The sequence below is a fragment of the Dipodomys merriami genome, unplaced genomic scaffold (assembly GCF_024711535.1).
Source record: "Dipodomys merriami isolate MVZ:Mamm:240054 unplaced genomic scaffold, mDipMer1.0.p SCAF_3, whole genome shotgun sequence".
Classification (NCBI taxonomy): Eukaryota; Metazoa; Chordata; class Mammalia; order Rodentia; family Heteromyidae; genus Dipodomys; species Dipodomys merriami.
The window spans coordinates 18,325,613-18,351,324 of NW_027204492.1; positions in this window are offsets into that span (position 1 = coordinate 18,325,613).

Sequence of the window (25,712 nt, forward strand, 5' to 3'; positions counted from 1 at the left end):
CCCTCGTATAACTAATGTATGCTAACAAAACCTTTTGATAGAAATAAATGGAGAGAGGCTGGGAAGGTGGCTCAGTGGTAGAGCACTTGCCTTGCATGCATGAGGCCCTGGGTTCTATTCTTCAACACCATATAAGCAGAAAAAAAAAGCCAGAAGTGGCGCTGTGGCTTAAGTGGTAGAGCGCTAGCCATGAGCTGAAGAGCTGAGGGACAGTGCCCAGGCCCAGAGTTCAGGCCCATAACTGGCCACCCCCCCCAAAAAAAAGAAATGGAGAGGATCCATAGGACACATAGAATACTATGTATTAGAGGCACTGGAATCACTCATCTCTGCGGGTACAGATATAACCACTGGGTTGAGAGAAGCAGAGGAGAGGGGAGGCAGGCAGCCACCAGCTGCTGTGTGACCGGGTCAGTGAGAATCAGCAGGTCTCTAAATACATCCTCCAAAAGAGATCTGGGTACATTGCTAGCGGTGCTAAAGGAAACAGTCATGAAGTTCCCTATGGGCTGTCTCTTCAATTGGATAGTGTCTTCCAAAGGATGCCCTTACTAGGAAAAGTGCCTGGCAATGTCTGAGCCAGCTGCCCAGCTGTCTTGTAGGGCTCAATTACCTTTCACTCCCTCCTCATTGGGAAGGGATTTGCTCCTGGAGTTTGGGTGGAAGACACTTCTGTGTGTGTGTGTGTGTGTGTGTGTGTGTGTGTGTGTGTGTGTGTGTGTGTGTGTGTGTGTGTGTGTGTCCTTATGGGGTATAGATGTATCCATTATTTAGGATGGTTTTCTCTACAAGGAAGGTACATAAAATCTATGCCTGTCTCAAAGGTTAAGTCCAGCAGGAGAACTATAATCTAAAAGCAGTACACGAAAGGCTTAGCCTGAAAACATAAGAGTATATATGACAGACCCTTTGCCAGGAGACTTATTTGCCAAAGTGCAATAGGGAACCTCCAACTGAGCCACTCTTAGTGGGAATTCAAGTCCATGGTGCCATGCCCCAGAGTCCTTCCCAGGTTCATACAGTGTAAGATGGCCAGTTAAAAGACAGTATCTGGAATTTGAAACTCAGTGTATGACCTAATTCAGATGATGACCAGGACCAGGACTCAGAGAGGACACACATTTATAGAGCATGTACCAGGTACCAGGCTGTGTGTTAAACTCTTTACAAGCACGGATCCATTAATTTGTTCCTCAGCTAGTTACTAATAATATGCCCCCTTTCCAGTATATGTGTGTATGTGTTTGTGAGTGTGTGTGTGTGTGTGTGAGTGTGTGTGTGTGTGTGTGTGTGTGTGTGGTTGTCAGGGTGGGGAGGGGGTGGGGGAACCAACTGAGTTTCTGCAGGCACACTGCTCTGAAGATAGAGCCAGAGTCAAAACCTGAGTAGATTGCTACTTTAACCCATTTCCTTTATCATTAAGCCACACTGTCCTTAGAATCGGGCTCATGTAAAGGCCAAAGTATAGGGCTTAGATTTGGCCAAGTTAAAGAATGGGTTTTCAGACAAATTTGGGGGCTCTGCTTCCCTTAGTTCCTTTTCTGCCTCCACCTGCATTTTCATGAATCACTGCAGTAAAAACATATGGATTGCATTGAGTTAGCGCCCCCTTGTGGATAGAGCGGTGGTAGTAAGTACATAAGGGATTTTGAAGATTTTTGTCATGAATTTTGTGAGCTCTCTGGGTCCTAAGGTGCATGTAATCCCAAGATGGATGGCAATAGAAATGAGAGTGTTGCCATGAAACTGCTGTGAGGAAGGACTTAACAATGAATCAAACCTAAAACAAAGGTTTGCTTTATCTAATGTGCTTTGAAACCAATGCATGATACTGAGTCCAAGGGAGAAACCAAGAGATCAGGAATGAAGAAAAGTCTTGTTAGAAAAGCAGTAGCCTCTACCTGTTGCAATAATAATTGTATGTTCTTTTATATCAGCAACTATTAAATATTAATTATACTAATATATTAACTATACTAATATGTGGAATTCCTATGATTATATCCATAATCTTTAGAACAGTCCTTCATGGTAAAAATGATTCTTTCTATGCTACAACTGAGGAAGCTGACTGTTAAATGATTCAAATTACTTGTTTTTGGATTGTGTGCCTGCAATTTATCCTGTATGATTCTAAGTAAATCTCTACTTCAGTTTCTTCATCCTTTAAATTAGAATAATAAAGCATTTACTACATGAGGTTATATTAGAAATAAATGACAATCTTCAATCTGCATAAGTCACTTAGAAGAGTATCAGCAGATAGTGAGTATGAATAAATATCAGTCATTTTTGTCATTTTTTAGAATCCCAAATCTCTCCTCAGAGTTGAAAACCACATACCCACTGTGTCATGGCATTGCCAATCAGATGTCTCAGACACCTCGAACTCATGACCACCCTCCATCCCAAAATAGTTTTCTCACAGTTGTCTTTGTGAGTACCTTTGTCAGACATAAGTCCATTAGACATAAATGTTGTTATTTCTCCTTTGTCTGTTTCAGTCCACAGAGCTATTCCACCACCACGTTCTGAACTAATGATGGAAGTAGTTTCGCATCACCGCTATGAGTAGAAACGTTTTACAACTACTTAAAGATAATAAAAATGTATTTTTTAAAGAATAGAAACATTTAGGGCTGAAGATGTAGCTCAGGTGATAGAGCAGCTACCTATCAAAAGCAAGATCTTGAGGTCAAATATCATACTGCCTCCCCCCCAAAAAAAGAAAGAATAGACACTATCAACTATAAAATACTAGTTTTGTCATGTGTTACCTGCAAAGCTAATCTTCTCTGGGTGTCACTAGCCTTATCTTTACGATCTGGGAAATAATGGAATCTAGCTCATTAGATTGTTGTGAGGCTTAAATAAACTTGTGTATATAACTATCTTAAAACAGTGCCTCAGTATATCGAAATCTCTCAGTATCTGTTAGGTGCTATTTTTATTAACACAAGTTTATTTTCTGAGTTGTTATTTTGGTAGCTGTAGCCTTGGCTTCCTCATTACCGTGCCCGTCCGTCCATGTGTTTACTTCTGTAGGAAGCAGAACGGCAGGAAATGAATGTATGAGAAGTTTCTGGTAAAATCTGGATGGTGAAAGCCACAGACGACCTTAAATCAAACAGAACAGCACAGATGGCTCAGACCCTCATCTATATTCCATATTTGTTTCAGGGAGGTCGGTGTCGACCTAATACACAGCAAAGCCTGGCATTTAGAGGAGACTAAAACCAGGCGAGATGAAAATGATTAAAAATATTTGTTCGATCACCCAAATTATACTAGTTGAATTCCTCCTTTTGTATTTGACAGTGGGAATGGAAATGGATTCAACAAAGTTATACCAGTGAAACCTGTGCAGTCACAGAAAACTGGGACAGAATACTGGGGACTTCAGCACCCACACAGGCTCTGGTTGAAGCATGTCCCTGGTCAGTACTCGGCATTAATCTATACCTTTACAAGGAGACAACTGCTGGACAAATATCTCCTCACTTAGCTAGTTCAGAAATTCTTTTTTGTTGTTGTTAAGGTTATGTAGTACCAAGGAATCGAACCCAGGGTACATGCATGCTAGGCAAGCACTCTGCTTTAGGCCACATTTCCAGCCCCCATACCATACATTTTATAAAGATATTTGACGAAATTTTATTATTTCTAATTTTGTTTGAATTTTTTGTCAGTTCTAGGGCTTGAACTCAGGGTCTGGGCATTGTCCCTGAGTTTCTTTTATTCAAGGCTAGCACTCTACCAATTGAGCCACAGTGCTACTTCTGATTTTTTTTTCTGTTTATGTGGTACTGAGGAATCAAACCCAGGGCTTTATGCATGCTAGGCAAGCCCTCTACCACTAAGCCACATTCCCAGCCCCCAGAAACTCTTGATTCACAAGAAGATGCCAATTCCAGATATGGATTTTTCCAAATGAAGAGGTCTCAGTCTGACACAGCAGATTTGTAACTACCTTTTTCAGCCTCTGTGAATTCTTCTGTACAGGGGAAAGTGGTTGAAAATGATGGAGAAGGTAACATTGTTCAGTAAGACATGTACTCATTACCTGACGTATGTAACTGTAACCCCTCTGTACATCACCTTTATAATAAAATTATTTTAAAAATAGTACTCATCTCATAGGATGCTGAAGAATTACCAGATCATTCATACAAAGCAGTGAACACAGCACATGACACAGAGTAAAAACTTAATTTCAATTGGACACTCACTATTCTTAATCCATAAGTATACTGAAATTTTTTGAAAAAGAATGGAGAAGACTTAGATTGTTTATATTTCAAAACATGGGAAGTTAGGTACAAAAGAAAATAATGCATACTGTTCTATGGCCATAGTCATATTGGGGCTTCCAGTGTGAAAAGTGGAGTTCATCTAGGGCTTTGAAATAGTGAAATCAGAAATCAGGAAGACCTGAGTTGGAACACCACTTTGGTATCTCAAAGCCAGCTTTGTAGAGGTAATGAATTTTCTCTATGGTACTCTTCAATTCATGCATTCTGTCATTAGGGAAGAAGTGAGATGGGGCCTCTTGGGCCATATAAGCAGGATTTTCATATGTGTTTGGTGGTGAGATGGAAATAGCATGTTTTTTCATTCCATTTTGTCACCACTGTTGGTGTTGCATTTGTCTGTAGGAAGGTATTATCAGGCAATTGCGGTAAATGTGATTTCTGAAGCCAGAATACCTTGGTTCAAATTCCAACCCTGTTATTTTTTGTTGTTGTTAGTTTATGTGGTACCAACGAATGGAATCCAGGGCACATGCATGCTAAGCAAGCACTCTACCTCTAAGCCACATTCCCAGCCCTGAGATCTTGGTCAAGCTATAAACCTCCCAAGACTGCAATGAGGATGAAACAAGATCCTATATAATCACATACATACATGTGTGTACAGGTATATGTAGATGTAGATGTAGATGTAGATGTAGATGTAGATGTAGATATAGATGTGGGCTCAGTGGAAAGAGAATGGGTTAAGTAGCTAGGTTTGAAGCCTTAAGTTAGTTGTATGATCTTAGCTAAATGGCCTTGCCTCTCTAAATGTGTTTCTTCATCTTTAAGTATGATGTCCAACACAGCACTTGCTGTGAGGTGAAAATGGCCTGGCATATGTTAACAAGCTGTTCTCAGACACTACCCCATGTAAGTCTAGAACATTTAGCATGGGGGGGATGAAGAATGGGGATGAGACAGTGAGTACAGTCTGAAGGGAAAAGGAGAATAATAAAGAGAACCTGTAAAAAGATTAAGGCATCCTAATTAATATATCCTTACCTCACCTTCTTTCTTTGTGATGAGATTATTTTAAGCCTATCCTTTAACAATTTTGGATATACAATGCACTTTTAGCTATAATATCAATATGGTACAACAGATCACTAAAACTTACTATCTAAGTGCAACTTTATACCTTTGACCTCCATCTTCCCATACCCCTTCCTTCCTTCCCAGTAATTACTCTTCTCCTCTCTGTTTCTATGCATTTGATTTGTTTGTCGCTCCCACATGCAAGTAAGAGCATATTTGTTTTTCTGTGCCCAGCTTATTATACTTAGCATAATTTACTCTAGGTTTATTTATGTTGTCATAAGTGACAAAGTTCCCTTCTTTCTAAAAGCTGAATGCTATTCCATCATGAGTGTATACCACATGAATCCGTTCATCTATTGGTGGACATTTAGGTTGTTTCTATGATGTGAATAGAGAAAATGATTTACTCACCCTACAATGTACACATGGATCATAACCTTACACTCTACTATAGTAATATAATTACTATTTGTTGATTTAAAAATGGGAAAGGAGCTGGGGGTGTGAAGGGAGAGGTGATGGGATGGTATAACACCTAATAGCTCCTAGGTTATCTGTGAAAGGAGCAAGGTCAACAACTGAATCTGAAGGCGTCACAGTAGGCAAGAGGAGTCTGGAGGTCACAAGGTTGATTGTGTAGACCTGTTGGCCCACTGTGGTAGCCTTACTTCCCATAGCTCTACATATTACCTTCTGCACCCAAAAACTCTCTTGGATTACATATGGCTTGGCTTCTCCATGACAAATACTGCATGTATGTATGTGTGCTGCCATAACTATAACTATTCTCTGAATTCTTTGAGACATTGTGTATGCTTACTCTTGCACTTTTCTGATGCCTGTGAATTCGGGGATCCATCAGCAGGTCTGTTTGCACACTGTAAGCTTCTTGAAGATGGGATCAGGGTGATGAGCCATTTCTCCATGGAGGAAGGCACAGCACAGACTTGAGTTGATAGTATGGCTTCTTGTCATCCCATTTTCTACTACTAGAGGCAACACAAAGACTCAAAAACTCCATATTGTCTTGTACTTGACTTTTCTTCAATTTCAGAGTGTCTTTATTAATTTTTCTGTCACCCTTCTTCACCTCCCCTTGTACTTCTCCTTAGGATTTGGGGAAGCATTTTTCCATATCTTTTGTTCACCTGAACACAAGAGACTTCTTTGGAATTTCTGGAGCCCTCTGGAATTCACTTCCAACACATGGAAAATGCAAACAATGCTTAAGGGTGGGGATAGGGGTTCAATTGTCAGAGCTAAGGAAGACTTCCTGTTGGTTTATATAGCTTGAAACAAGTCTTTTGCAAAGACCCACCACTCAACTCTCTAGCTTCAGAAGAGGCCTTACAATCTGATCCATCATAAACAAGATGCCCTCCAGATTGCAATATGGCAAAAGGAGAGTCTGGATGAGTATATGTCACCATGGGCCCAAGGAACATTGACAGGTGGGGAATAGGTGAGGAGGTTGTTCCACCATTTCTTTTTTTTCGTTTTTGCCAGTCCTTCGACTTGGACTCAGAGCCTGGGCACTGTCCCTGAGCTTCTTTTGCTCAAGTTTAGCATTCTACCACTTGAGCCACAGCACCACTTCTGGCTTTTTCTGTTGTGTGGTAGTGAGGAATCAAATCCAGGGTTTCATGCATGCTAGACACTCTACCACTAAGTTACATTCCTAGCCAAGTTGTTCCATTTCTATACACTTGGTCCTGGGATTCTACTTGCCAAATGTTCACATAAACATATTCAGAAAATATACCTAAGATTTCTGATAGTCAGAGACACAATGTTTGAATCAAATTTTCCCCCAGATACTCTATTCTGTCACTCTAAACCACCAACCTCACCCTCACCCCCTTGATCCAGGCACTTGGCTTCTAAAGACGCTCAAGCTCCAGTCAGGAGTCTGGCATGTGACTTTGCTGAGCACTTCTAATATGTGACAACTCTGATCACATGCTATGTTTAGGTTCTGCACCTGTTTTACAACACAGTCCTACCTCCTCCTCACCAGCACTGGGGTGGTGGTGTGAAAAGAACCCTGAATTTGGAGCCAGAGGCTTTAGTTTGGGGTTCCAACTCCTACAGTCCTCCTGTTTGCTATGATGGTCTCCAGTGGCTTCAGCGAGCATTTTCCAGTTGAGTTGCCCCTTTAAAAGGAAAAAAAAAACATATATATCTATACATAGTTCTCAATTACTGACTCATTTCATTACAATGTTAAACTACGTACAAGGAGAAAATAAACTGTAAACCCCTGATGCTTCTGGCGGATATACAATTATAAAGCTGAAACAAACTTCTGAATGAAATGTAAACAAAACTTTTGTAAAAAACCAATAAAAATCAAATGATCAACTGCTATTTTAACAAGGTGGATGATGTTGTTTTTCTAAAATTAAATTGCTGTTGAGATCGTGACTGTGGAGCCGACTGGAATACAGGTTCTTTTGAGTTCGTCATGCTATATTACTGTGAGCCAGGCGATGACTCAGCCCTCCACCACTTTTTTCCTATTAGATCTACTGCAAAACTGTCATTCTTCCAGCCCTCAGGGACATCATTTGGCCTTCACTGGGACTAAGGCATCATTTATGTATTAAGTTCTCCTCTGTTCTTTTCTCATTAGTCCTTGACAACACAAGCAGGACATTGTGAAGCTAATCAGTTCTTTTAGACAAAATGTGGCATTGATTGCTAGCTAGATATCTCAGTAGGTCTCCCTTTTCCCTATTAATGTCTTAAGCTGAAAATTATATTTCACAACCTTTCTTTTTTGCAGCCATACTACAAGGTTTGGGGAATGAGATATAAGTAAAAGTGTTGTTTAGGATCTTTGGAGGATCTTCTGAAAAGGGAGGAGGCTAGTCTATCTTGGTCCTTTCTCCTATCTTAATGCTTCAAACCAACAAGTATTGTCTGGAGCTCCAGCAATCAGCTTGGCTCATGAGGATCAACGCTGTACATAAAGAGTACCACAATAGAGACCTGGGATGTAGAACTGGCAGATCTTCTCTCCAAACTTTTGTGGTGTGAAAGAGAATGAGTCTTCTGTCTCATTTAGAACATTGTTCTTTGGGATTTTTTTCCCTCATGTTAACCTAACATTGTCCTGATACACCGACACAGGTGAAAACAAGGGCCCTAATCCTTATAACTACCGATAGGTACAATTAAAGCATACAGATGATTGATGTAGAATAAGCTTGTGTCATTCATTTTGGTTTTAATTGTGACAAAACACTACCTAATTGGTAGTAGAGCCAGTATGGAAAACAGCATAGAAACTGGGAGAGAGTAAGGGAAGGGGGGACATTGTTCAAAAAGAAATGTACTCTTTATCTGACTTATGTAACCATAACTCCTCTGTACATCACCTTTACAATAACAATAGTTTTTTTTTAAATACACAAGACCTGAAAACAAACAATAGAAGTTACTCAAAAAATAAAAACTACAAATAGAACCACTAACCTCGCTTTTGGGTACATATTCCAGTAGAAATGAAATCAGTACCTCATAGAGATATCTACTCTCCTATGTTCATTACAGAAAGTCAAAACTCACCCAGAAAGGACATAGGAGCCTATTGTTGAGGTACTGACATACAGACAATGGACATTCTAGTGGATGCTCTGGCTTTGAGCCTGTCTCGCAGGCAAGACCCCAAGGACAGAGCTATGAAGAAGCAAGCCAAGAAGACAATGGAGGAGGAAGACAGAAGCCAGCCTCACCTGCCTACACAGACCCCAGCATCTAGCTCCTTATTTCCTTGTCCCATAGAAATGCACAGAAAATTGCTTCTGCTGGCATGACAGATCATAAGCCAAGAGAGTGGCTGTCATTGCTTCCTAGAACGCCAGAGGAATAGAGCAGGTGATGGAAGAATGAGGCCAAAGTGCTAGCCAGGAAGGGTCAGCTTACTATCCCTCTGTGGGGCCCCAGCTGCTGGACATAGCCATGGACCCGGAAACTTGACTCCTCTGACTGAAATCCCCATGCTAACTTCAAATTTAGCTATGGGCCTTAGGCCACTTTCTAAACGGCCTCTTCATTTGTTCCCCTCCTCCCCATTGCCTCAGCCTTCAGGGCCAAAATCTGGTACAAGGGGAGCACTATGAAATTGGAACCTCAGTTTGGCCTGCTTCACTTGTCTCCAAATAATAAATCTTAATCAAGTCACTAGAGAGAATCCCTTTTGCCTTTACCACAGATTCTTTACTTCTCTGCTCCCCTTTTCCTCCCTTCCATTCCCACCTTCCTCTGGCCTTTTGGGAGTCTCTTCCCCCTATAAGGCTTTGCTGGGCCCTACAGGGTAAAGTAGTGGAAAAAGCACGTTTGGCCCACAAAATGAAAATTAATCCCGGATCTGCCACTAAGTAGCTGTAAGATTCAGAGCAAGTCACTTCAACCCTCCAAGTTTGTTTCCTCTCCTGGAAAATAGATATGGTAATTCTCCCAATGAAGCTGCTGCCATGATTTAATTGAATGAAACAAAAATCTGTAAACGTCTCCAATATCTAGAGCGGGCTTTCAACTGATATGTGTATGTGTGTCATGTATTCTGTACCCGTGATAACTATTCCTCAAACCTGACCCTTCCACTGTGGCTGGCCTTGATGAATGACACCTGCTGCCAGCCAGAAAAGCACAGAATGGATCCTGACTCATTCCTCTGCCTTAACTTCCAAGTTCAATCCATCACCAAGGAAGGCCTGTCAATTTAACTTCCATGTCTAAGTCAGATACTGTCTCATAATACCATGAATCTCTGTCATTGTGCTGAAAAGTTGCAATTTTACATTTATGGTGAGATATCCATGCTAATCTCCCCTTATATTTTCAGCACCCAGCACCATGTCTGTCATTCAGTTAGGTACTTCATAAATATTGTTGAAGAAACAAATGAGGTTAGAATTACTCCATTATTTTCGTTAACTGGTAAGTCATTTCAGGCTCAGTGAGGCTAAATAACTTGCCTAGAGTCACGCAGTGAGCAGCCAAACTAGGATTCAAACTAAGATTTGTCTGATCCCAGAGCTAGTCTGTTTTTCCCCCAGCTTTATTGAACAAACAAAATTGTATAAATCGGAGGTGTACAATACGATGATTTGATATACGGATATAATGTGAAATGAGTACTGTGATCAGGTTGACTACCACATCCATCAATTTACCCTTATCATTTTCTGGTGTGTGGTGAGAACATTTAAGATCTGCTTCCCAGCCAGGCATGGTGATAAATATTGCAATTCCAGAACTTGGCTGAGGCAAAAGGATCATGACTTTGAAACCAGTTTGGGCTACAGCATGAGACCCTGTCATATACACAAAAGCTTTGAGGGGGGTAAAGGGGGGTTAGAAACAGAGACAGGAGTAAGTGTGATAGAGGAGGTAAAATTGATTAGAATGCAGTGTGAACATGTGTGGAGATAGAACAAGTAAAATTCCCCTCTGTACAACTAACACAAGCCAATTAAAAAATACTACATAGGAAAAATGTAGCAAGCTCAAGTTGAAATCTGATGTAGTGTAGCCCTGAGTTCAAACTAGAGTGCTGTGAATAACAACAACAACAACAATAATAATATAATTGTCTTAACAAATTCCAAGTACACAATACAATATTATCAATTGTGCTCACCATGCTGTATATTCAATCTTCAGATACTATTAATCATATAAATGGAACTTTGTGCCTATTTGTCAATGATAAAATGCTATGCTGGCAGGATGTGGTACAGGTGTGAAACAGGGCAGGAAAGTGACAGCCTTATGTATATTTTTGCTAGCAAACTAGTCTTTAAGTAAAACCCTTCCCTTGTTGTACTTAGGGACTGTCATCAAAGTTTAAGTCTGCATCAAGATTCTCTTTTGGATGAGATGGCATCTTCATTCTTTTCAGGTTCATGATTCTTTGACCTGTGCCTGGTGTAGGATACAGTCAGTCTTTCTCATCCTTGGTGTCAAACAGTTGCAGATTGAAAATACTTTTTAAATGTTCCCATTGTAAATATGTATGAAATACTTGTTTCATGTTATCATTCACTTAACATCACAATTTGACAATTATTTACATCGTATTAGGGATTATAAGTGATCTATAGATGATTTCAATTAGACAAGAGAGTGTGCACAGAGCCCACACAAATGCTATGCCATTTTACAAAAGGGACTTCTGATGATCATAGATTTTGATATCTTAGATTGCTGATACCAATCCCCATGGGTGCCTGGGGAAAACTATATGTACACAGAGGGTCCTTGGAAAGGGACAGACAGGCTTGGTAAAATGGAGCTGCCTTGAAGTCTGAAGGCAGAGGGAGTCAGGGTTCACATCACTTGGTGGACACAGCAATTCCTCATTTCTAAGTCCATTTCAAATGGGAAATGAGTCACAACAACATGTTGGGGGTGGCTGGAGCAGAAATGGGGACACAGCATAGAATGATCTAAGTGTGAGTAAAGTATTGAACTAGGTGTTAGTTGGATCTCCCCACCAATCTAGATGAGGAACTAAAGATCAAAGTGGTTAAGAGACTGACTGGAAATCACACAGGCAGAGGGAGCAGCGGCACCCATGGCTGCATCTCCAGAGTTCATGTTCTTTCTTCTATAGCATAATATTATATGTTGAAACCATGGGGAGCTGAGGAGGAAATTTTGAAGGAAGAAATAGAGTCATAGTTCAAAAAAGTTCTGCCTACCAAAAGCATCAGGTCACAGGACCTCCACTTTGGTGCTTAGGGCTCTCTCAGAACAAGCTGGAATGAACAGCTAGTAGCATGTCAACATAGATTGGCATAGTCCATGGATCCACCCTGACCCAGAACTCTACCCTTGTGCTACCCCCTTCCATACATCAAGAAAGTTCTTGATGCTGTAATATCTCAATAAGTCAAGGCTACTATTTTAGACCTCTTAGCTCCTAGCATCTCTAGGAAGGGACAGTAGAAAGGGCTTTGGAAGACCATGCATGAATCCAATGAATTCAGATTTTTTAAAACAGTGAAGCAAGGCATGATGGCACATACCTGTAGTCCAAGCTACTTAGTAGGCTGAGACAGGAAGATCACTTAAGCCTCAGAGTTTGAAGTCAGCCTGGGCAACACAGTGAGATACTTATCTGAAAAAAGTTACTTTCTATTGAAGTACAACATTCAAATTCAGGGTTATATGGTTTTAAAGATGACAAAACAGGCACATCATACCTGAAAATTTTGACTTCTAGCCCTACCACTTACTACTACCTATTGGCAAGTCACTTCCTTTCTCCAATTCTTATATTCTTCCTCTGTCAATGCATATCATCATCTCTTCTTTGGGGGGAGGGACAAATGAAGACTAATGTACATAACATAGTGTAGTGTATAGGTAGGTACGTAACACATGGTAGCCATGCACTGTTCTTGTTCACAACCAATTGTACCGAGCAGAGCATCCTGTTTTGTAGATGTTACTAGTTATTACTCAGATGTTCAAAGGTTCCATTTTTACTTATTCAGACATTGCATTGTAAACATAATTAGCAATCTTACTGTGTTCATATATACTTCCCATTATTAAACTTCTCTGATCTTTAGAGACTCATCTATCCATGACAAAAGATAGGTTTGTGAAGGCCTAGAATTTTCTGTCACACATCTGTAACTGCGGCAGACATAGAAGAACATGTGAAAATATAAACATGTGCATTCACTTTCAAACCAACAAAACAGTCAACATGAACTATCGTAGAGTAATCATTCTATGATTGAATTCTTTTTGTCAGTCATGGGGCTTGAACTCTGGGCCTGAGTGCTGTCCCTCAACTCCTCAGCTCAAGCTAAGCACTCTACTACTTGAGCCACATCCAGTTTTCTGATGGTTTTTTGAAGATAAGAGTCTCATGGACTTTCCTGCCCTGGCTAGCTTTGAACCGTGATCCTTTGATCTCAGCCTCCTGAGTAGCTAGGATTACATGCGTGAACCACCATCCCCTAGTCTATGATTGATTTTTAAACAATAAGAAACTCACCAGTGAGAAAGCCCTATGTCTCATATCTATAGTGTTTTAGTATGAGCATTTATGAAGGGAAAAGCGTGGTCTTCTCATGGTTATGGTCACTGGATGTGTGGCATATGTATTGGCTTCAAAGATCAATGGAAACCTATTAGTTAACCTAGGTGAACATCAGAATCACACCTGACAGTTTGATCTTGCTAGAAGATGGCTATTGTCATCCTAAAATTCCCAGTGACCACAGCTCTGGACATGTATGCTTTCAGACTGCAATTGTCAGGGAACTCACTGGGTAAATACCTGAGTCTCCAAGTATAAAGAAATCTACAGTGAAGTAGCACTAGAGCCTCTATAGCCATTACTTGCAACTCCAGGAGCATCATGTTCAAATATCACCAAATGAATAACACCCTCTGGATTTGTGAAGTATGGTAGTATTCTAGTTAAACAGATAGGAAGTATGAGGTTTGCCTGGGTTGGCCAGGGTAGTTTGACCATCTGTGCCAGCACAGGAGTCTACCTGGAAGGTAGAGGTATCTTCTTGGTATGTCTAGAGTTATCTGAGGGTGGTCAGTGTTGCTAGTTTGTGTGTCCAGAGATGAATATGGGTCCATACATCTATCTCAGCTATTGGCCAGGCTTCTGGATTTCTTCTCTAACTCTCCTAGGCCCAGGTATTTCTCCAGCAGTACATATGACTTGCAAGTTGCCATAGTTGTCCCTGGAGTAGGGAAACTTTGGGTGGATCAACAATTTATTCTGAGACTCAGGCTCCTTTGGCTCTCACAATTTCCTTGTAGTCTGGCCACTTGGGGTGAAATCAGGGATAGACAGCTTCAGAGAGAGACCCAACCTACTCTAGCATAGATTCCAGGCAGGCTGAGCAAAAGGGCCTCCTCTCCCTCAGTCATGGCCCAACTTCTCCACTCTAGCTCTCCCAGCTCCATGGCTTTCAGGGACTCAATACTCAATCAAAGGCCTTTGAACAGAAAGGCCAAGTTATAAGGTGGATGCCAGTGGCTCATTCCTGTAATCCTAGCTACTGGAGTCTGGGATCTAAGATCACAGCTTAAAGCCAGCTCATGCAGAAAAGTCTGTGAGACTCCATCTCTAAAATAACCAACAAAATAAGGCTGGAGGCATAGTTCAAGTAGTAGAGTACTATCATGAAAAAGTGAGACAAGCATGAGGATCTAAGTTCAAAATCTCTACCAGCAAAACACAAACCAAGAAAAGCCAAGATTGGCAGACATGACACAGACACAGCCATGTAGTCCTGAGTGAGCCATTCTCTGAAGTCAAATACACTGCTCTCCGGAGCCTCTGTGTCACTTTCCAGCTATGTGAGCCTGGACAGGTTGCTTAGCTTCTCTGAATATTGCTTTTCTTGTCTAAAAATGTGGTAAAAATGAAATCTATTTTTGTAGTAGTCAAATTGATAGTTCATGCTAACTACAACACAACTTTGGGCAAGGTACTTAGCTTCTCTGTGCTTCACTTTCCTGTCTTTAAAATGAGATGTAGTAGTATCTACCTCAACCTCACAGGGCTGTTGTGAGAATTAAATAAATTAAAATTTGTAAAGTATTTTGAGCAGAGAATAGCACACAGTGTTTGTTAAATTAATAAGTGTCAATTTCTTCACAATTTCTATCCATTAACTACTGTGTCAGGCATTATTCAATTAATTAGGGAATCACAAATAAGATGAAAAAGATTCGCTACTTTTGTAGCTCATAGTCTAGTAGGGAACCACAATAAGTAAGCCAGCAATAAAATAAACAAGACAAATATAAAGTACTCGTTTATATACAAGAAATGAAGCATTGTAGTAGGCAATGGAGAAGTTGCCAAGAACAATTCCATACGTGGTCAGAGAAAGTCTTTAGAAAGAGACCACATTTAAGCTGAGTTACAGATGCTAATCATCATCCAGGTAGAGGAAACAGAGTTCAAAGGTTCTGAGGCATGTTTGGATTACAGAAGGGGCAAGAGAAAGCAGTAGAAGATGAAAGCAGAAAGAGAGATAGAGAATCATGTAAGCACCCAGGCTCCAGATTAAGACACCAGTTTTATAATCCTAGCATAGAACCCATTTAACAGACCAACCACTTATTTTATATATGGGAGAATGAAAGTCAAGTAAGGGGGAACCTTTGTCCAAGATCACACAAAGAATTGGTAGTAAAGCTAAGGTTAGGACCAGGTTTCCACCATTCCTGTAGCATTTTGCTTTTTTTGGGGGGGGGTATGTCATGGGGCCTGAACTCTGGGCCTGGGCACTGTCCCTCAGCTCTTCAGCTCAAGGCAAGCGCTCTACCACTTGAGCCACAGCTCAACTTCAGGCTTTTTCTGCTTATGTGGTGCTGAGGAATCGAACCCAGGGCCTCATGCATGCAAGGCAAGCACTCTACAACTGAGCTACCTTCCCAGCCCCTTGCATATTTTTAATTACTATCTTTTAAGTAGTTGTAGAAAGGAGTTGCCATTCAACAAAGTAATTTATAAATACATCTAGATCAATGTAACCCCTTTCAACAGCCTCACCCATCCATTCCAACCAACCTCTTCCCTCTCTTAATTGTATAGCATATACACTGAACTCTTAACTGCATTCTCCCCCTCCAACACTTCTATTTGTCTACCCCTCTGCATTCTTCATTTTATTTCTGGCCATATTAAATGTGTGTTCAATGAATCTGAATACTTTACAATGCATTTCAGGGCACCGAGCCCTGAAGCCAGCCTGAGCCAGAGGAAGAGCATCAGCCTAGAATCCTGGGTCTCTAGCTCCCTCAGGTTCCAGCAGCCATCTGCTTGTTGGCCACAGGAGAGCAATGCTCCACTTTCACAGCACATTACCGGTGGTTCAGTCAGTCAGGACATCCTGGTATTTTCTTCCCTGAATTTAAATAATCTGGCATTTTCAAAGAAAATTCTGATAGCCTGGTCCTGGTGGCTCATGCCTGAATTCCTAGCTACTCCAAGAGCTGAGCTCTGAAGATGTCAAAATTCAAGACTAGACCAGGAAAAATCTATGAGAGTCTTATTAACCAGTAAAAAGCCAGAAGTGAAGGCTTGACCCAAGTGGCAGAATTGCTAGCCTTGAGTAAAATAAGGTATGCACAGTGCCTGGACCCTGAGCTCAAGCCTCAGTACCACACACACACACAAAACATACTCATCAATAGAAAGATAAAGAAATTTAGAACATATGAGAAGGCTGACAGGACATACATCTTGACATGTATTATTTTCTGATTAAACAGTGTGTTTTCCTTGTAAATTAGGAAATTGTACATCTATAACGAAATTTAAATCCAACTGTAAACCCACAGAGATAATCACTATTAACCATGTAGTTCTGACACTGTCTTCCTTCAGTATAAAAATTCAAATAAAATAAATAAGTGTATATGCATACATACACATATGTATCATGTTTTCCTCACTTAAAATTATGAATAATTCTCAATCATTAAAGATTCTCAAGAGCATGATTTCACTCATTCATGTGTAATATACTGATCAAAGGATATGCAGTAATCTATCTAACCCGAACCCTACAGCAACAACTCTCAACATGTAGACATTGATATTTGATTAAAAAAGAAAATTGATATAAAAAGTTCCTCAAACATAACCTTTCAAGTTTGTTTTCAATAGAACTGATACCAGTATGCCCTTCTGTACAGTGTGTTCACAAAAAATAAAAATTAAAAAAAAAGAACTGATACCAGTATGTATTGGAATCTTCCAAAGCATATAATATAATACAGTATAAAGCATTTCCTGTCCCTCATCTGTAAAGCCTCTCATTGCAAGGAGGCTGTGTACAACACAGTGAAATACTGCCCTAGTGTGGACATTTAGGTTGTTGCAATCTTTCATTCAAAAAATCAAGGAGAAAAATGAGGGAAGGGGTACCACAAGTCTGACAAGAAATGTACTTATTACTTTTATGTAACTGTACATCACCTTGACACATCACCGTACAGAGGGGTTACAATTACATGGGCAAGGCAATGAGTACATTTCTTTTTTTTATTTTTTTTATTTTCTATTTTTTTCTTTTGTTCCCTTTTTTAAATTTTTATTGTGAACATACTGTACAGAGGTGTTACAATTACATGGGCAAGATAATGAGTGCATTTCTTATCAAGCATTGCAGCCTCCTCCTTTGTTTACCCTTCACATCCCTTCCCAGCCTCCCCCCACCCCCCCACCAAAGTTGTAAAGTTCGTTTCGACATGACAACTTGTACTTCTCATTGTTGCAACGGGTCCACCTGTATTCTTAAACGACTTGTTTTTCCCCTTCCCCTCCACAAATTATACCGACATCAAATATACTGAAAGCAGGGGTTATACTGTGGGGGAGGGACATACAAAGCAACAAAGAAATAATCTTATAAATGCATTAGAAACAAATGCATGAAAGAGAAAAAAACATTTAAATACATATCTAAGGGTTCATTTTCCTAACATCACATTATCTGACCTTTTCTGCTTGACTCAAACACATACTAGATATTGCAAATAAGGGAAATCATGAGACCTATGTTTCTTTGGGCCTGGCTTACTTCACTTAATATAATTTTTTCCAAGTCTTTCCATTTCCTAAAAAATGGGGCAATGTCATTCTTTCTGATGGAGGCATAGAATTCCATTGTGTATATATACCACATTTTCTTGATCCATTCATCTATTGAGGGGCATCTGGGTTGGTTCCATAGCTTAGCTATAGTAAATGGTGCTGCAATAAACATAGTTGTGCTGGTAGCTTTAGTGTGGTCTTGTTTGTAAACATTTGGGTAAATGCCCAAAAGTGGGATTGCTGGGTCATAGGAGAGCTCTATGTGGAGTCTTTTGAGGAACCTCCATAGTACTTTCCGAAGTGGTTGAACAAGTTTACACTCCCACCAACAATGCAGTAAGGTTCCCTTCTGTCCACATCCCCTCCAGCATCTGTTGTTATTAGAGTTCTTGATTTTAGCCATTCTAACTGGAGTGAGGTGGTATCTCAATGTTGTTTTGATTTGCATTTCTTTTATGGCTAGGGAGGTTGAACATTTCTTCATGTGTCTATTGCCCATCCTTCTTTCCTCTTCAGAGAAGTTTCTCTTTAAGTCTTTAGCCCACTTATTTATTGGGCAGTTGTTTCTTTGAGGATTTGTTGTTGGGGGATTTAATTTTTTGAGTTCCAGGTATATTTTAGATATGAGACCCTTGTCCGTTGTATGGCTAGTGAAGACCTTCTCCCAATCCGTAGGCTTTCTATTGGTCTTGTTATCTATGTCCTTTGCCATGCAGAAGCTCTGCACCTTCATGCAATCCCATTTGTCCAACCTTTCTTTGATTTGTTGTGTTTCCGGGTCTCTATTCAGAAAATTTTGTCCTGTGCCAAGGAGAGCTAGGGTTTCTCCTATTCCATCCTGTAAAGTTTTCAGAGTGTCAGCTTTGACTTTGAGGTCTTTGACCCATTTGGAGTTGATTCTGGTGCAGGGTGATATATAAGGATCTAGGTTTAGTTTTCTACAAGTGTTAACCAATTTTGCCAGCACCATTTACTGAAGAGGCTGTCTTTCTTCCATTCTATTTTTTTAGCTCCCTTATCAAAGATTAGATGGCTATAGGTCTGTAGGTTCGTTTCTGGGTTTTCAATTCTATTCCATTGGTCCTGAGGTCTATTCTTGTGCCAGTACCAAGCTGTTTTGATTATAAAGCAATGAGTACATTTCTTATCAAGCATTGCTGCCTTCTCCTTTGTTTCCCCTTCCCATCCCTTCCCATCTCCACCCCAACCCCTTTGCATGCCCCCCCCCGCCAATTTTGCAAAGTTCATTTTTTGGCATAAAAAACTGATTCTGCTTTAATTGTACTTGCCCAGATGCCCCTCAGTAGATGAATGTATCAAGAAAATGTGGTGTATATACACAATGGAATTCTATGCCTCCATCAGAAAGAATGACATTGCCCCATTTGTTAGGAAATGGAAAGACTTGGAAAAAATTATATTAAGTGAAGTAAGCCTTGCATAGACTTTCAGAGTTTTGAAAAGTTATTTTAGGTATTTTATGCAAAGTTCCTCATTTGATACTTGAGTGATGTTTTTCTTTCTTTTTCTTTCCTTTTTGGCCAGTCCTGGGGCTTGAATTCATGTCTTGAGCAATGTCCCTCTTTGTGTTCAAGGCTAGCACTGTATTACTTGAGCCACAGTGCCATTTTCAGCTTTTCTGAGTACTTTATTGGATATAAGAGTCTCACAGACTTTCCTGCCTGCTCTAGTTTTGAACCACAATCCTCAGATGTCAGGCCTCCTCAGGAGCTAGTATTACAGGCCTGAGCCAGCACTTGCTTTGCTAGTGATTAAACTGGGTTCATATGTTGGGCAGAAAGAAGTCAAAGGTAAAGTACTATTCTTCAAATATCATATTAAGAGTATGATTCCGGTTCAATGTGAGTGGCATCCATAACTGAGAACGGCATTCCAGAGTCTTCCTCAAGTTAGAGAAAAAAGCAAGCACCAAAAACACCAATGAAAATGGTTATATTTACTTCCAGATAAAATGAATATAAATGGGAAAAGCTAATTTTTAAATGGTTTAAAGGTTCTTAATTTCATCTGAAGGCAAGACTTCAAATGAAGAAATAGTTAAGAATACAGAGAGCCTATGCTGTGCCAGTTCAGCTATGAAAACACTCCCTCCTCATCCTTTCCACATCTATAAGCCTGATAAAACTTGATTCTGGAAAGGTATGACCAGTCAGCAGACTCCGTATCCTACAAAAGAGAGAGCCATCAGCATTTACCATTATCTTCCCCTTACAAATTGTAGATGCCAAGTACCTTGTGAAGATGGCCCAAAAACTTTGAAGTAATCCTTTCTTTACCCAGATCTCCTTAGAGAGCAGAGGCCTCACTCTCCAGTTACAACCAAGTAAGTATCAATGCTAGGACAGTAAATTCTTTTGCTCCGCACCCCCTACACACACATGCATAGGGCAGAGCTTCCACACTGGGAAATAAGGGGACAAGCCCAGAGGACACTGAACCTACTAACAACTAGCCTGGTTATAAAGCAAATGTGCCATTCCAAGAAACATAGACCATTATCTCCACACTCATCTCTACAGCTGTGGATCTGAAACTTTTGACCAAGCAACAGAGATAATACTTAAAACATAGAGTTCTGAAGCTTTCCCTGAAAAAATCTACTTTACTTGGAACGCATGGTCAAAGCTTGAGTCTAAGAGAATTCTATAAATAAAAAAACAGGGTACAATGCAGTGGTACACAATGAAGAAGAGGTTCCAATTCAGGTTGGGAGGGGTTAGGGAGAATGATAGAAAGGGTAACATTGGTCAAGATGCATTGCATTCATAGTGATATGTTGAATTGAAGTGCTTTTTACACAACTACTGAAAGATAACCAAAAAGAAGATGCTGGGTACTCTGAATGAAGATAACAACCTAAAACTTAACACAAACTAGTTTGCCCACAAGAAAGACAGCAAAGATCTGAGATCATAACAACCCTCAAAGATAGGCTTAAAAGCTCCTTCATTTAATTGCATCTGATTGTAGGGCAATTGGTGCCTGGGACACTTACAAAAACAATAGAGGCAACTCTACAAAGCAATGAAGTCTAACATCTGGGTATGACTTCAGGGAACATACCTAGCTTATCCAAATTTTCAGGGAGACAGTCACCAATGCTGTTATCCCAGAGCCATGGTGCACATGCCTGAGGCTGCCCTCCTAACTACAAACACAAAGACCTCACACTAAGTCAGACATCTATCTCTCTATGCCAGATTAATTAAAGTACAAAACAGGCCAAGAAACCAGCTAAGCTTTGCAGGAAGAAATGGGAAAGCAATATTCAGGTGCTTCAACATATTAGCTAAAGTGCCCAATTTTCGATCCAAACTTAGGAGACAAGCAAGGAAACAGGAGAGTGAACAAGATTTAAACCATAGCAAAGTGGACATAATTCCTTCAAATGTGATTATCTACTTGTCCCTGCTTCAAGAGGATGGGTTGGAAAGCACAAATGTAATTTGAGAACAGAGGTGAAGCTGCTGCTCAGAGAGAAGGAGAAAGATTTGAATGGGAATTTCAGACTTTGCTGTTCACATACTGGATCCACTCCAACTATAACCATCACATAGGACCACTAAATAGTGGATAGCTTTGGGCAGATCACATCTCTTTCTTTTCCAGAGGAGACAAAGAGTCATTCATATATATGAATAGCAGCATTGTATACTGGCTCCATGTATTAATTCTGGTACTAATGATTTGGTTTAATACCACGTTTTGTCTTCTATTTAGAGATATGACCTTTGACAAGTGATTAATCTTTCATGGATTAGTTTTCTTTTCTGAAAAAATATAATAACAGTATCTAACATACAGAGTTGTTTGTTGTGAGGACTAAATGAGATGAAGATGAAATTCTTACTGTAGTTCATAGCACAGAGTCAACATTCACAAGATAACTATTCCAGAGCTTCAGCCTCTGATGTGTTCTCTGAGGAAACTCCTACCTAACCATGTCTTCTCTGTTCAATGAGTGTCTAATGGTCAACTCTTAAATACCATTCCTGGATTGGAGATTATGGGATATATCAGCAATGCACTCTGCTCCTGGACCTTAATCACTACTTCCGGTGCCCATATCTTCCCATTGTCAAGGCTTTTATGATCCAAGCCAAAAAAAAATGATCAGGGGAAATTGCAAATCACACTCTCTTCACTGATGCATATCCCACACCCCTCCACCTTCCTCTATCAAAATATTATGGTGTGTGTCTCTGGAGTACAAGACAAATCATTTGAGCACTGTTGCTGTTCAAGATTATCTGCAAACATGTTCACCTCCATCAGAGGAAATAATTAAAATCTCATGTACTTGCTTATAGCAATATTCTTTGGTGCTTAACTCAGTTGGATGAGCAGGAAGATAATTCCTTATATCTGTATAGCTTTATAGCTTTCAAAGAAATTTCATATTAGTCACTTGAAAGATTACAACTAACTTGGGGTTGGGGAGGGTACGAATCAATCACTTTGCAACTGAATAAACAGATGTGTCAAACCTCCTGACTTCTAGCATAGGCTATTTCTCTTTGTTAACCTAACTCCCTGTGGGAAGACAAGACCATTGATTTACTCTTCACAGTGGCTGGAAATTGATCACTTCAAATTTTCACCAGCTTCTAAAACCTGTGTGGCCTTCAGTGTGGGTGACCCTGCTGGTAATGCTCTCTTTCCTTTTTTTATCACTGCTGCATGCAAACTATATTCCATCCCTCTCTATCTTGGTCTCTGTCAGTTTGATCCATTTGTCAATTTTCAATCTTTAGAGATCACTCCCCACCCACATGCTTATTATAAGCTGCTTGTACTATATTTCCATCTCATCCATCTTCTCAGATTCTGAATGTATCACAAGAAAGGTCATATTTCTCTATTCCAATTTCTGCTAATGGCCTTAACAACACTTAATGGAAACAGAAAAAGATTTCACTTTTCAAAAGCGTTCGATCAACTTTCAACCAATTCCTCATTAATTCTGACTATGTTTCCAAGGATTAATCAAACAGGATGATTGATGTGCACTACCCTGGGCCCACTTTATGACATGCTAGATTCTGTCTTCTAAGGTCCACTTGTAGTGTGGCAAGGTATATTTAATCATAATCATGTTATTTGACAAATGATCTTAAGGGCCAGTCATCTTACAAAAATGTTAGCTGTCTGACAATCAAGTGGCAGCTCAGAATCTCCATACCCTTCCCTGCTTTTTCCAAAATTAGATCAGACTCCCAAGCTCAAGAGTTGGCAAACATCCAATGCTATGCCATGAGTAATACGTGTTTGGGTAAAGTTGAAGCAAGGAAAGATGCTAGATTTACATTGATTACACAGTTAGTGATGGGAGACAGAAAATGGAACATTGCATATATAAACAAACCTTCTGATTCTTGCAAAAAGGGTTATGCACAAAGTTAATAGCTCTTAAGAGGTATTATAGGGGAAACACTTGTATATGTCTCTTGTATACTGCCCCAATATCTTCCCATTACACATATCTGATCCTACCAGACTTATGAGGTAGAGAAGGAAGAGACACACTGATTAATCATATAAGACCTCTTGCAAGTACAGGGGGAAACTAGTTGGGAATATAGTCTAATGCACAGTGATTAATGAGGAAGACAGATAAGTAAGTAATTGCATTAGAGGTCAGTGTGAATGAACTATTAAGGAGTAAATACAAAGTGCTGTGTGAAAATAAAAAAGAAATAGAGAAAAATGAGGGAGGGGGTAACAATGTTCTACACGAAATGTACTCATTACCTTACATATGTAATTGTAACCCCTCTGGACATCAACTTGACAATAAAATTTGTAATTAAAAAAAAGAAATCAAGGAGAATTTCTTTGAAGAAGTAGTACTTACAAAGAGCATCTTTTAAATCAAACTTTGGTCAGGATTTTCTGAATTCTTTTCCCAAGCAGATTCCACTGTCAACTTCCATATCTGTCTTTACATGTCTCAAATTTAGCAAGAAGTCTCCTTAGTTTGGCTTAGCCAGTACCCCCCTCTCAATTTCTGGTCAGATTTTTCATCCTACACCTGTCTCGGATGATGTCTGATCAACTTGACTCAACTTCACCAAGAGTCTTGTTAGAACAGTCTAGTAAGATGCCTCCTCTTAATCATTTCAATCTACTGATTTTGCAATGAGGTTCTTGGGTATCAATTTCTATTTTTCCATGTTGTGTTTGGAGTTGAACCCAATCCTTCTCATGTACAAAAAAATACCATTGGAATAATCCCTATACCTGCCACAACAGCCTCTTCAGAATTCTGTCATACTGTTTATTTATTAAGTAGTGATGAGTAATTTTTTTTCTTTTTTTGTCGGTCATGGGGCTTGAACTTTGGGTTGGGGCACTCTCCCTCAGCTCTTCAGCTCAAGGCCAGCACTCTACCACTTGAGTCACAGCACCACTTCTGGTTTCCTGGTTGTTAATTGGAGATAAGAGTCTCACAAACTTTCCTGCCTGGGCTGGCCTTGAACCATGATCCTCAGATCTCAGCCTCCTGAGTAGCTAAGATCACAGGTGTGAGCCACTAATGCCTGTCTAATTTTTTCTTTAACACAGTTAAGTTGAGCTCTGGTGCACATCAAAGAAGTAGATAAGAGGAGGTATGTGGGGAAAAAAATGTTTCCCAAACATTAAATACTATATCCCATGAACTGAAAGAGAGAAGACAGAAAGGGGATGGGGAGGGAAACAGAGACAGACAGGTTAGAGAGAGAGAATGGATGAGTGCTTATGTATATATGCTGAGACTCGTATATTGTGTGGGAACTCAACTCAGAATTCCAGCTGTACAAGATGTGATAAGAAATGGAAGTTTTAGGGCTGGGAAGATGGCTCAGTGGTAGAGCGCTTGCCTTGCATGTCTGAGGCCCTGGGTTCAATTCCTCAGCACCACATAAGCAAAAAAATGAAAAAAGCCAGAAGTGGCGCTGTGGCTCAAGTGGTAGAGCGCTAGCCTTGAGCTGAAGAGCTGAGGGACAGCGCCCAGGCCCAGAGTTCAGACCCCACAACCGGACCCCCAAAAAAATAAAAATAAAAATAAATTTTTTTTAAAAAAGAAAAAAAGAAATGGAAGTTTTACAATCACAAACAAGGCCATAGTAAAGCTACCAGCACAACTATGTTTATCACAGCCTTATATATATATATATATATATATATATATATATATATATATATATATATATATATAATGGAATTCTATGCCTCCATCAGAAAGAATGACACTGCCCCATTTTTTAGGAAATGGAAAGACTTGGAAACAATTATATTAAATGAAGTAAGCCAGACTCAAAGAAATATAGGTACCATGGTTTCCCTTATTTGCAATAACTAGTATATAGCTAGGATAATCTTACCTGACAAGCAGAAAAGTTCAAAAGCTATGTACATATGACCATATAAAATGATGCTAAACAAAATGAGCCCCAAGATAAGGCTACAAGAGGTTTTATCTTTGTCACTGTTGTTTTTAATATACTATGTATTTTTTTATTTCTTTTGTATGTTCTTCCCCCATGGTATAACCCGTGTTGTCACTGTATTTGATTCTGATGCCCTGCATCTTGTATATATACATTTTTCTAATTTGGGGAAGGGAAGGAAATAACAAAATGCTGACACAAGGATGCAGGTTGACCCATTATAACAATGAGAAGTACAAGACACTGTTGAAAATGAACTTTACAACGGGGGGAGGGGAGAGAGGAGTTGGGGAGGTCAGGAAGGAAGGTTAGGGGTAAGGGAAAAAC